The sequence below is a fragment of the Ambystoma mexicanum genome, chromosome 14 (genome assembly GCF_040938575.1).
Source record: "Ambystoma mexicanum isolate Mex_15411 chromosome 14, UKY_AmexF1_1, whole genome shotgun sequence".
Classification (NCBI taxonomy): domain Eukaryota; kingdom Metazoa; phylum Chordata; class Amphibia; order Caudata; family Ambystomatidae; genus Ambystoma; species Ambystoma mexicanum.
This window is the reverse complement of record NC_090940.1, coordinates 409,010,437-409,024,281: the sequence shown is the minus strand read 5'-3', so window position 1 is coordinate 409,024,281 and position 13,845 is coordinate 409,010,437. Positions and strand designations below refer to the sequence as shown.

At 44.3% G+C, this 13,845-nt stretch overlaps 1 long non-coding RNA gene across 1 annotated transcript in view; it reads right to left on the bottom strand.

The window, feature by feature from the left end:
* The window catches only part of LOC138526832 (uncharacterized), a 111,715-nt gene extending 99,927 nt beyond the window's left edge, over positions 1-11,788 (bottom strand). The window contains exon 1 of the long non-coding RNA XR_011283742.1: positions 11,700-11,788. This is a non-coding gene — a long non-coding RNA (uncharacterized lncRNA). The remainder of the gene's footprint in view (positions 1-11,699) is intronic.
* Between the last annotated feature and the right edge of the window lie 2,057 nt (positions 11,789-13,845).

Below are 13,845 nucleotides of genomic sequence, written 5' to 3'. Positions count from 1 at the left end.
TGGCTGGCCAGGTGGGGCGCTGTTTCAGAGGTCAGGGTTTACTGTGGGAGTCATGCCGGTCTGGATGGGCTTTCATGGCAGGGCTCAGGTCTCAGGCGCCAGGCAGGGTCACCTGACATAGAGAAAGGACTTTCAGGGGGCTTGTGTTGCAGGCGGGATCGCTGATCACAGACTGTAGGAGGGGCTGTAGGCACGGGTGCCTCGGAATCTTTGTCCTGGATGACTCACGCAGCGGGATCGCTGGTGATGGAAAACAATGCTTCTGGCTTCCGGATGGAGCACGCAGCAGGACCGCTTGCGTGTGGAGACGAAGGGCGCGCGGCTCGGTGTTGTGGATCCGTGGGATCACGGACATAGACGGACGTGCGCACAGCAGGATTGCTGGTGCGCGAATGGTGGAGGACGCTGGTGGGCCGTATTAAGCCTCGTCGCCAGTTGTTATTGGGACTCCAACCTCGGAAATAAAGAGGCACACACCAGCGGTACTGATTGGAACCTTCTTTATTCTATTATAAATTGGAAGTGAACTTACTTCCTGCCCCTTCCCACAAATCCCTTCTTTCACCGCGTCACATCCTGGCGTGACGCGCGCTTGTGGGGTATGTCTTAAAGAGACAGCCCCTGCAGCACCCTCCAAGGAAGGGCTCCAAAGAAAATGAACTCTGGTGTCTGTGTCTATTACTGATCAAGGAACTCAGGGTGTGGGCCACCTCCTGTATTAGCAATTTTATTTAGCAGGTGCAGCGCCCCTCCCTACCCAGCGGGCTGGGTGGTGGTTCCTATGGGGACTGTCCTGGTTCTGGTTTGTGGTGAGAGAGGTGCACTCCTTTGAAAGACTTAGGGCTGGGAAATAAGTCTACAATACTCAAATATGTTTCTCCTTCCCTTCCTTCACTCCAGTCATCTTTGAACAGATTACAAACTGGCCCACTGCAATTTGTCACTGGATGGTTCACTTCCGCCTCATTCTGCACTCTCAAAGATAACTATGTCATGCACTGAGATAATGTATGTTTGAGTAATGCACTGGAAATATGTCTGTTTTTACTTTTTGTATTTACTTGGCGATTGCTGATCTGAAAAATTAAATAAAATAAATAAATAAGTAAATGTAACTCTTCTTTCTCCTGGCTTCCAATGCCATTCCTACCTATCCTATCTCCTTCCCACCTGACCTTCTTGCCCCCTCAATCAAGGCTTGCAATCTTGTTGTGTCTTTGGTAGCAACCCCCAACTGCAACAATTCACTGCTACCACTGCTTCATTTGCTCAGGTTAACCTCCTCAACATTCTTGCTTTTCTTACTAGCCACTCTACAAAAACTCTAATCGCTTCTCTCATGGTCAGCAAACTTTACTACTGGTCGAGCCTACTTCTTGGCCTTCCTCTCTACTCCTTCCTCCCCCTAGACCAAGTCCTCAACTTTACTACCCCCACTCTCTACCACCTGTCCAGATCATCCCCCACTTCTACATATCGAAAACATGCTGGTGGGCTCTTCAAGCACAACTGCTCTCTTTTTAAGTTCCTTCTCATAGCCTACAAAGCTACAAATGGTTTTGATCCTCAGTACCTGTCTGATTGTATCTCAGTTCACTCACCATCTTGTTCGATCCAATCATTTCCGCAGTGAACTCTCCCTCATTCTCCCTATCTGACCCCACCAACTCCTTGAGTGACTCTTAATAATGTCCTTTTGTATATTCATATAGTACTACTCTTTAGTTTGAAGCACTTGCGCCCTTAATTTTACCTTTGTAAGTCACCTGGTTTCTTATATATTATTTGTTCTGGTTGTTTTGTTTTGTCCCTCGTATATGTGCTACTTTTTCACACCCTCATAAACCGGCTCACGACTTGTTCTCATCTTTGTGCTATTGTACACTCACCCTTCGTGGGAATGCATACGCCATCTGTAATGTATTATTGTAAGTCATGTGTGATCAAAATTGATGTCCCTGTTCTTTAAATAAATACAAATACAGTTTAGAATGTACACGCAAGTTCCAGATTCCTGTCGAGTTCCCCAGCACCAATAGTTTTTCTGTCTCTCCCTCGCTTTTGGTTTTAGTCACTTGAAAAGAAACCAATCAAGGAACTCAACTATAAGAAACAATTCCCATCTCACGCTCACACAATTTACTCTCGATCTGCTGCCTCCCACATACTAGCTTCCTAAACCAAGCACCAGCAAACCCAATACTTGGGAGACCTAACTAGTGGTACATAAAAAGGGGACAATACACATCAATAACAGCATCATATATACAGTGGTATATTTAAAATGAACACAACTCTATAGACATTCACAGATGGGTAAGCATAGGGACGGATGAAGAGGGGTGGAAGGGAGGAGATGCCTATTGGTGGGGACGTGTTCCCTCCTGAGAGAGGAGCGGGCCATTTTAGGCTATGTTAGAGGCATCCAAGGAGGAGGTGCCTCTGAATTCTGTTGTTAGGGAGGTCCCATTGTGTTATGCAAAAAGGGAGAGAGAATGAAAGTGTGAGGTAATACAAGGGGTGCAGGGACAGAGGGGTTGAGGATGATTGATGACCACAGAGTGAGAGTAAGTGAGTGATGAGAGATAGATGCAGATAGGTTGGATGGTGCCAGTTCATTCATGGATTTACAGACCATTAGGAGAAATGTGGAGACAGGGCGGTTTCTGTTGAAAATGGGGGACGATCGTCCTAGGTCCCCCAGCCTATTCAGATGAGACAGAGGCCTGGGATTGTGCAGTAGGGAATCGGGACGGTTACAGAGGGCCGGGGGATTTAGGGGCCATAGTGTGGGGAGGGTAGTGTATGTTTTGTTTTGGTATACAGGGAGAACCAAACGCCATCTTAGATATTAGAAGCCATATTGGAATCAAGGCCTAGTTTTGTGCTGAAACCAGAGCCGCAGGCGGGAGCCACACACATAGAAATAAAGCATATGCATGCGGGAATAGGTTGTAGCTTGGGCACCAGTGAAAAAGGCCAGAGCTGCAGAGATTCATTGACCCTTCATTGTCTCATGTTGCCAACATTTTGCATCTCAGAAGGAATGCGCCCTGCAAGGCCACAAGAGGGAAAGCGATCCTACGAGAAGAAGGGTACAAGCCTTCAACCTTGCCTGTCGCCGCTCTAAGTGATAGCAGTCAAGAGCCCCAGTCCCAATAACCCAGCTATTCCAGGGTACCAATCAGTTCCAGACCACCAACCATAAAACTAATAGACCCACAATCGATCATGGAAGATCAGAAAGCAGGGATTAGTTGCCATCACCATAGGTCATGTGATTTGTGCTGCGAGGTGATGGGAGGGATAAAACAACATAGCCAAAATGAGGATGGGAAGATTTGGATGGGCACCGACGTGTCTGGAATCAAGCTGTAGAAGCAATGACCTCAAAGTATCCTCTCAGCCCATCTCTGCAGTACCAGGTGCACATTAGGTTAGTGACAGAGCATGTATTGTTTTGCTTCACATAATAGCCAATTATTTGTATCTTCTGATGATACACAAGAAGGAGCCCACGTGGAAGAAGATGGACAGACGGGGCTGGGTCCAATGGCCTGGCATCCCCTATGGAGCAGGTAGCCTATGTATAGGGTCACACCAACTAGCTATTTGGATTTGTACATTATGTAACTTATGTCACTGATGCTGCTGTGTGTCTCCATAAAGTGTTGCTCGTATTGATTTTGCCAGAACGTTCCGTGGCAGCAGAGCTCTTTCATGGAGCATTTCTATTTTTGTGGAAATAAAACGTTGTTCTCCTTGCTAGAGGTGTGCTGGGCCTTTTTTCCTAGTGGGTTGGATTATTTCTGGTATGAGCGTTAAGGGGCTTCTCTATATTTTGCAAAGATAGTCACCCCAATTGTAGTTGGTAGTGGGATGTGCAAGCAGAACAGGAAAGAAGGAAGAAAGTGCACACAGCAAAGTCAGTGACCTTTTTCGTAGTGGTGAAGAAGTAGAACAGGAGCCCCACCAGCAGGCTGGATTGTTAATCACATGAGACGAGGACAAGGCTAGATATCAGCATTTTTGGTAGAGGGGAAGCCAGGTGAGAAAGGATCTTGTGCATGAACAGACGATTATGCCTGGCAGCCCTGGCAATGGAGGTGAACCACTGATCAAGGTGTGACCGGTGCCAAAGAGGACTCTGAGGTTGTAAGCCTGGATGTAATGGGGTAAGAGTGTTAAGTGGATGCTAAGCTTTTATTTTAAATATGCCATTCAACTTTCTTACATTGACTATAAAAGTTAAATAGTGGATCCCTGTTGCCTAGATCCGAATATATCAGAAACCTGTCTGCTAGTTGGAATTCATTGGGAAATTTGAATGGTTCTTGAATTTTAGTAGCAACAAAACTAAGACCCTTGTTCATCACTTTCCCTTCCTCAATGGATATGGGGTAGTTGGATAGATTCATAAGAAAGTTGAAATGGCAAATTCAAAATGAAAGTTTAGTGCCAGTAAAGGACCACAAATATGGCAAGCTTCTTTTTTCCTTAGAAGGGGACGTCATTTATTTCCTTTGTTTTTCCAGGCAGCTAACCAAGAGCAGAACACCTTGGAACTGTCTCCCTGTGAAAATGTTTGTTTTTACCGGTAAATAAGAACATACACAATTTGTTGTGGGTAGGGATGATAGGAAGAAATACCCCTGTGAGGTCATTATCACAAATTGTTTAGAAGAAGCAATTGGCCGAACTCTAAAATTGACATTTGTTAGTTATCTTACAGTTGACTATTTTCACACAGATGGAGTCAAGTTCCTCTAAAGATAGGAAATGAATGAAGCCAGCCCCTGATTAATTTTCCTTCAGTACTCTATAGGAACAAAAATATGTTGGAGTTAATTTCCGCTAAAGATAGGAAATTAATGAAGATCACTCCTTATGAATGTTCCTCGAATACACTTATTTCATCTGCCTGAGGCAGCCTGTAGACGTCAAGTGACCTACAATAAGCTTCCAGGATAGATGTAGGGGCTGCGCAGGTGACTTCTGATCCCAAAACCGTCATCTTTGAAAGGTCTTTCCACCTCCAAAATGGGCTTCAACTGGTCTAAGAGCAACACAGAGCTCATTACAACAACATCAGAGGCACTCATTCCATCTGGCTGAGGCTTCCTGCAGAGTTCAGGGGACCTATAGGAAGCATCCAGGATTGGTCTAGGGGCTGCTCAGGTGACCTCTGACCCCAAAAACTCCCACCTTTGAAAAGTCTTTCCACCTCAAGCAACAGTTCCTACTCCCAGCCAACACTGCTCCCAGCTTTCCCACAGAACTGCCTCCATTCTAACCAACAATTGGGGGTCCTGGTCTCATATCATGTGTCCAGGGTCCCAGGACTATAAGAAGCCAACATCTTAAAGTGACTTTGTCCACAGCAGAGCCCAGAAACAACTCCTACTCCCAGCAAGCACTGCTCCCAATTGCCCATGTGCCTGCCTCTGTTCTAATCACCAATTGGGGGCACTGGTCCCAGATCATGTGACCAGGGTCCTGAAGCCAAAAGCAGCAGCCCTGTTACATAGTTTAGTAGCTCCATATGGGCGTCAAGCCCCAGGGCCTCTTCAGTTAAGGACATTGCAATAAAGGGCAATCTCCCAGTCTTCTTCCCTCATTCATCCACCCATTCAAATAGAAACTCCCTCGAGCTTATTGTCATCGCCTCTCAACTCTCCCCCTCTAATATCTCCACTGCTCCTTCTCCCTCCAATCACTCTATCGTATATGCATTCATCTCCAATCCTGCTTCATCCTCACTCTCTCCATCTAATACTACTGTTAATAAGCACACATTTCCCCCTTCAAACTCCCTGACTGCCTCTCTGACCTACACCACTCTCTCTCCTCCTATGCTGAGCTCACCTTTCCATTCACTGAAGAAGCCTTCTCTAACTAGAATACTGCTCTCTATGCTCCCTTTTCCTCTCACTACCCTCTTTCAATAGATACTCCTCAATCCTCCCCTCCAAGGCCTTGGATTACACCTCTCATCTGCACCCTGAAAACAAAAAATACGGAAAAAGCTTTGCACTTGGCAAAGGTCAAGATATTCCTCAGATCTCCAACTCTACCTCATTGCTCTTCAAAACTACTCCTCTGCTCTTGACTGTGCCAAACGTAACTTCTATCTCTCTCTTATTTCATCTCAATCCTACGAACCCAGTTACCCCCAAAAATCCCTCAACTCAATTCTCTCACCTCCTAAACCCTCTTACATCTCTTCCACTCTTCCTACAAATGATCTTACACTCTACTTTGCTTCAGAAATGTCTACCATGCACAGTACACTCACTACCTACCTTCTATCTCCTCCTCCTACTATGGTATGTTATGTTAATAAAACGTATAACGGGCAACTGCCACCCGGGATCATTCTGGCCCTTAAAAAACGTAGGTAACAGACAGAAAGCAGAGTCACAGAATATTAGAACAGAAGAGTCATCAGGGTGTGACGAAAAGAATGATGGTTATCCGTTGCATGGAGGGCAAATGGAAGAGAGATCCTTGCTTTCGCTGCAGCAACGGAGAACGCACGTCCACCTATACGGGAAAATGTTATCCGGGGAACTTGAATTCTCAAGGAAGATTGAGAGCAAAGTGATCTAGAAGGGACATAGGGACAACATTTTGTCTGAAGATATTCAGCCCCCAGCTTGTAAATGCATAAGGACTTAAACAACACAACGCTTCTCAACAGGAAGTCAGTGTAGCTGACGTAGGATGGGGTAATATGAGAGCCAAAAGGAGGATGAAGCACAGCTCTAGCAGTCATATTCTGCAAGAGCTGGAGGCAATAAATTAGATGGGCAGGTTGAACCATACAGAGTGTGTTGCAGTAGTCAATTCCGCTTATCATCAAGGAAGACACAGTGGGGGCATGGAATTTAGAAGGAATATAAGGTAGGACCTTACAAAGGGTCCTTAATTTAAAATGGCCAGCTTGGCAGATAGAAGCCACCTGATCAGACATTGACAACGAGGCCAAGATTTTAATACACAAATCTTTCACCAGAGTAGCTGGTGATGGGAAAGGTCCAAGACTAGAAGGCCAGAAGTACGGAGTCCAAAAGGATAATGGGTGAACAGAGCCTACAACCAGTACCTCTGTCTTTGCACTGTTCAACTTCAGCCGGTTCTTGGTCATCCATCCACATTGGCCTCCAGGCAGTCCCTAAGATGAGCAGCCATATCAGGCCGAGACAGATCAACCAGTAAAATAAACGGTGTATCATCGCCATAGGAATGCTCGCATTTCACCACTACTCCTACCATCCACTCCAGTTACTATGTCTTCCTTTGCCCCAATCAACCACGATGGACACTGAAGTTCTTGCCTTACTCCTCATGGCTAACCCTTCCTGTGCTCCCACTGACCAACGGTACCCGCACTTGTCAAGCACATAGCTCTCAGTGTTGTTCGACATCTTACTTCCCTTTTCAACTCCTCTTTACTATTCCCTCATCCTATAAATCAGCTACTTTCATCCCTGTCCTTAAGAAACCTGGTCTCGATCCTAACTGTCCTGCTAGCTTTCATCCTGTCTTTCTTCTACAACAGTATTAAAAAATTGTAGAGCGAGTCATATTCAATCGACTCACTCATTTTCTAGATACAACTTGGATCCTCTTCAATATGGCTTCTGACCTCTGCATTTTACTGAGACAGCTCTCCTCAATATCAGCAACTTTGTCTCTTCTGCACGTCACGCAAACCGCTCCCTTGTTCATATCCTTCTCGACCTCTCTACTGCCTTCGAGACTGTCGACAATTCTAACCTTCTTTCTCCAGTATCTCTCCTTGGCATCCTTGGCATTAGAGATAAAGCCCTTGCTTGGTTTGTGTCATACCTTGCCCATAGACACTTTCAGATGTCCTGGTACAGCCTTACCTCCCACTCACAACCCTTACAGTTGGAGTTCCCCAACAATCTGTCAATGGACCACTTCTCTTCACTCTCTATACTTCAGATCTTGGCACCCTGATCTCCTCTTACAGCTTCTCCATTCAACTCTTTGCTGATAACACTCAGATCCTCTTCTCATTTACCTCCTTATCTGATGAGCTGTCATCAAAATGTTCAAACTGTCTTCCCACCATCCAATATTATCCCAGCCAAACAGCCTATTTCTTCTTCTCCCCCTTCTTCTCTTCTCTCCTGACTACCTTCCTTAGTCTGTTTCCACTTGTAACCTTGGTGTCATCTTCAGCCCATCTCACAACTTCTCGCTCTTCATCTCCAAATCTGTCACTTCAGCCAGACTCAACCTCTGCAATATCAGAACAACCTGTCATCTTCTTCCTTTCAATACTGTTAAACAGCTAATCTCCTCCTTAGTCCTTTCTAGATCAGACTAGTGTGTCAGTCTTCTCTATGGCCTTCCTAACTATGCTTTTCCACCTCCGGACATCTTCCTCAACTTTATGGTCTGCACACTTTTCAACCTTTCTCCCTTTACCTCTACCTACTCTGCCTGTTGCCAGATTGACTGGCTAAATATGAAGCAAAGAGCTAAGTTTAAACGTTTTCTCATCATCTTCAAATCTATACATGGACCTACCCCACCTTTCCTCTCTGCTCATCTCACTCCCTACTGTCTCCCTCGCTTGTTACAATCATCCTCAGCTCACCTCCTTGCCACAACTTGAGGCCCCTGCACCCCCACTCGTTTCCGCCTTCTCCCTCTCCTTGCTCCCCTGCTCTGGAATGCTCTTCCTTTCCTTTTCCACACTACTCCAACTCTACCACTATTAAAATACAACCTTAAAGACCTCCTCCTTTCAGAATAACCTGTTTCCTAGCAGTCTATGTCTTTACTCCATCACTCTGCTTCCTTCTCCCTCTACCCTTACAGACAACCCTACAGCACTGTTCTGCCACCCCATCCTTAATTTAGCACTTCCTCCACCATCCCGTTCCTAAGTAATTATGTCCTGTCCTCGTTCCTGGTTTTTTTCCACCTTCCCCTTCAACATCTGATCCTCAAGTCACATTCTCACGCCATTGTCAAGCACCCATGCCCTCCGCGCTGTTATCAATGTTACATTTTGTACACGTTTTTCGAGCCAAAAATGCATTGCTTTCCTGTGATTTCTATACATAAATAAAATAAATAAATAACTACACAATACTCTGTAGGAACAGTAACATGTTGAGCAAATTCGGAAAACATTGTTTATATGTATATAATGGAAATGATTGTTGTTCCTATCGTATGTAGGCATTGCACTCTTGTTTGACACAGGGTATATGAAAATCATGAATTTCATAATTGAATTATTTTTCTGTTGAAATTAATTGAACAACATGAGTAGGAATTATGTCATTTTGTGATTCTGTGTTGGATGTGAAGGTTTTGTGTATAGAAACCATTATTATTGGTAGAGGTTTTTGGTTTAAGAAATGTATTAAAATGCTTATTGATTAACACAAGAATCAAATAAATGTTCAGATTATCACAAAAAGTGGTTAAGGATAGTTAAACACCACACACACTGTATTTAACTATATCAAACAGAACCTTTATTTGGTATGATGCAATTCAATCTAAGGCAGTACCCTGAATGCTGAGGTGGACACGAGCCGAGAGAAGAGAAGAGTGGTCGACTGTGTCAAAGACCACACAAGGCTCAGGAAGAATTAGTAATTATTTTAGTTTAGAGTGTAGGTAATTGTGAGAAAGTCAGAGACAAAAGTAAGGGCTTTGTCAGTGGAGTGACAGCTGCAAAAGCTAGACTAAAGAGGGTTGATAAATCCCAAAGTTTCAAGATATGAGTTAATTCAGTTGACAACCACACCCTCGCTTATCTTGGAAAAGTGGAGGGGAAGAAAGACAGTGTGGTAGTTGACTGAGTTGTAAAGATCAGCTGTAGATTTTTAAGAAGAGGAAGCAGAGAGGCTACTTTGTAGGAGGATAGTAAGAATCTGGATGACAGTGATAGACTACTTTGAGAAGAGGGATTGGTGGTGTTAAGAGGAGCAAGTTAAGATGTAGAGGGATTGATGGGGGTGCAAGATGGGTGAGTTAACAGGAGGATGGGACTCATTTTGGTTGGCGACGTTGCAGACAGAAGAGGATGGTTGACTGGGTACAATGTTGAAAGAAGGAGGATGGGGATGGAAGGCAGAGCTCTGAGGATATTTCACATCTGAGAGAATATGGAGGAGAACTAACAATCAAACATCATCTGCCGAGGTGGAGGATGGAATGGAGCGTGGTCAGGTTGGTGCACGCATACCTTGTAGGATTCTGGCTAGCTTGCAAGCATGAGAGCAAAGAGAGACAGTCAAGGGAGGTATACTAAAAGGATATGGCTGAATCAGCATCCAAAGTGAGTTATGTTATATTTAATCTGCTTTTATACTGCACCAAATCCCCACAGTATTGGTATAACAGTGCTGAGGCTTGTCCATTGAATAGTGTACTGTGCGCTTTTCAGGAGCATTCTGATCTTGGTCTGTTGTAAGGAGAGGCAATGAGTAAGATGAAAGGTACGAGGATCGGAAAATGGAAAAGAGATGCTACAAACAGAAGGAGGGAGACATGCAGTGGAGGACAATTGTTTGTGAAACAAAAGGAGATAGAGTCAAAGGATACCCTAGGCATAGGCCTGACTCGAGGTCACCACACAATTGCAGCAAGGCCAGGTGACTGTTGGCTCTCAGAAAGGGATATCACCATAGACTACAGGAGTGGTACATGAACAAGGTTTATTTTTAACTAACAGAAAAAGACATATATACAAAGGGTGCCGTGGCACGTGGAATATGCATGGTCAAATATTTCGTGGTCTCCATATTTAGTGGGTTAGTAGACAGAGTGACAAACTTATTTGATTTCTTGCATTGTTTTACAGTAACAATGCGTTAACATTGTCGACACACTGATAGGTGTTTCAGGTTTGGTGTGTAATTGATGGTAGGCAGTGGCTGTACAGGGTGAGCAGCGCTGCTGGGGTACACCGAACTGTCTTCAGGACAAAGTAGTCCTGGTCGTGACGTTGTTAATTGAAAAACAAGCGTCCACCTAAAGTAAAGGGGGACTGTGTTAGTGATGAGAAAGGTGGTGATGTTCCTAAATTAGATAAAAGCAAAACTGCAAGCGGGTGACCTACCATGTCAGGTAAGTAAAACGCCTTGTCTAAAATACTTGATTTGAACCAGTTGCTTATTGATGCGGCTGGGAGGCAGGTCTGCAGAAGTCAGATGCCAGAATCTAAGTGAAAAGCATATATCAACAATTTTAAAAAAGTGCCACTAAGAATTCAGCGTGGACGTGTCCATTTGAGGTGCAGTTTAGCACTGGAACTAGGCTGGAAGGACGGATGGTGACCAGGGCGGGGTGTCCTTAATGAGCAACATGAGACTAAGTAGCTATGCTGGCAGCCCGTGATAAATAGCTGGGACAAGGCTCTAAAGCAGAATATATTAGTCCGGGACATTCGTATGCATACAAAGGCTGAGCGTGGAAGAGTCTGCCAGAGTATGCTGGAGGTGTGCTTACACAGTGGATTTATCTACAAAAGCCTAAGCGGATCGGGTGCAGCAAAACTCTAACACTGTGGTGTGGAGTCATTAGCGAGTGCAAGTGTTGCTGTGTAAACACCAAGGATGTGTTAGCGAAGTCAGAGGCAAGGTGGCTGACCAAGTGTCTGAAAACAGGAGAGCCGAAATATGCGGCGGCTGCGGCAGGCTTACCTATTTTAAAGAAGCTGTGTCACTGCGAGCGCTGGAAGGTGAAAAGCGCATGCGTGTAGAACTATTAATAGCCGGCTACGACTCAGCTCTAATGCGCGTGTGTCGAGCGGATTAGTGTTACTGGAGGGTGCGCATCTGTGGGAAGGGCAAATACGCGTGTGTGGAAGAATCACGCAATGGCAGAGGAAGGATACTAAGTACACCAGCTGACTCTCAAAGCATGTGCAAGGAAACACGCTTGGACAGAGGAAAGGCTAATAGTACATCAGTGGCAATACACGAAATTGTAACAGACTTGTTACAGCACAAACACAACACAAGGTTGTGACGGTCTTGTTACAGCACACTAATGCAATTGGCAAAGAATGGACAGAAGCACACAATTTTACATCGTAACTAGGAAAACATATTGTAATTGTCACACGAGTTTCTAAGACATAAGTGAGCTAGCAATCTGTCATTGTCCCGTATATTATGAGTACTTGTGTCAGAGGAACAAAATGGCATTCTGTAACATGTATACGCCCTGAAATACATTGATTGACAATGAATGGACAGACACAGAATTTGTGAAATACGACGTGCATAATTACAGCACACAATTTCAACTCGTCATTATGAAAGGACATATTGTTAATGTCACCTGAGTGACAAACATACAAGTGAGCTAGTACTTTGACGCATTTGCACTTGTCCCGTAAATTATGAGTACTTGTGTCAGAGAAACAGATTGGCATATTATGACATACATCTGCTCTAATTGCATTATTGATGAAGACTGAAGGTAACTACAAAACCAGAGAAATAGTGAATTTACATTGGCATTTATCTATTGAAAAAGAGGTTTCATTCGATAGAAATGTTTAAGCCATTTTTCACTGAATTCAAACGATAAATTCATTTCTGCTCCAGTTTAGGTAGGGCAAGATCTCTATCCCCTCCGCGGAATGGGTTCCCCACTGTTTGCAGTATTGTCCAAAAAATGTCATTATGGGTATGGTTTTTAGCTTTAAAATGGCCTCCAGGGGCTTGTCTTCAATTTGATTGTGCACACAGGAGCGGTGTTCACAAATGCGTTGTCGTATTTCCCTTTTGCATTTGCCCACATACATGAGGTCACACCGGCATCTGATTATGTATACGGACCATTTTGTTCTGCAGTTGGTGAAAGAATTTACGGTCCAGGGTTTGCCTTTCAACATAATGGTTTTAAGATTAGCTGTTAGGGTACACACAGAGCAATGCCCGCATTTGAAGTGACCTTTGACTGGTGGAAGTTGCCATAGTGTGGTTTGATCGTTGTCCGGGACGTCCATTTCGGTGTACATGTGTACAAGATGGTCTTTTACGTTGCGACTGCGTTTGAACGCAAATCTGGGTTTCTCTGGTCTGAAAGAGTCTGTTTGGAGTTTGTCCCAGTGTTTAAGAACCATTTTTTTGATGGAATTACTCAATGGAGTGAAGGTTGTGACGCAGGTCATCTTCGTATTTTTCCTAAGGCCTTTCATTTGCAAAATGCCCTCCTATATCCAAGACACCACGGCCATGATAAAAAAGTTAGACACTATACAAATACGACAAGGAGATCTACTAGTGACCCTAGACGTGGAATCATTATACACAAGTATCCCACAAATGGAGTGCCTACAAGTCCTTAAAACCTACTTAGACCATAGAACTACACTGGAACCACCCACAGCTTTCCTCTTGGAGTGCACCAGAATAGCCCTGATGGAAAACTATTTCTTTTACAAACAAACCTTTTACCACCAATGTCATGGAACCAGTATGGGGGCCACGTTTGCCCCTAATGTTGGTAATCTATTCATGGACAATTTTGAAAAAAACTCCATCTATAATGAACTCAACGCTTTCAAACACTTCATCGGATGCTGTTACGGTATATAGATGATGTTTTCATGACCTGGAAAGGAACAGAAGATGACCTCATCCCATTTCTACAATGGCTTAACTCAAGCAATAACTGCATCAAGTTCACCATAGATCACAGCAAGGAAAAAATACCTTCCCTTGATCTAGAAATGTGTAAAAATCTGGACAATTCCCTAAGCACCACGCTGTATCGGAAACCGACATCAAAAAATACCCTCCTTGAATACTCCAGCTTCCATCCTTCAGGCATTAA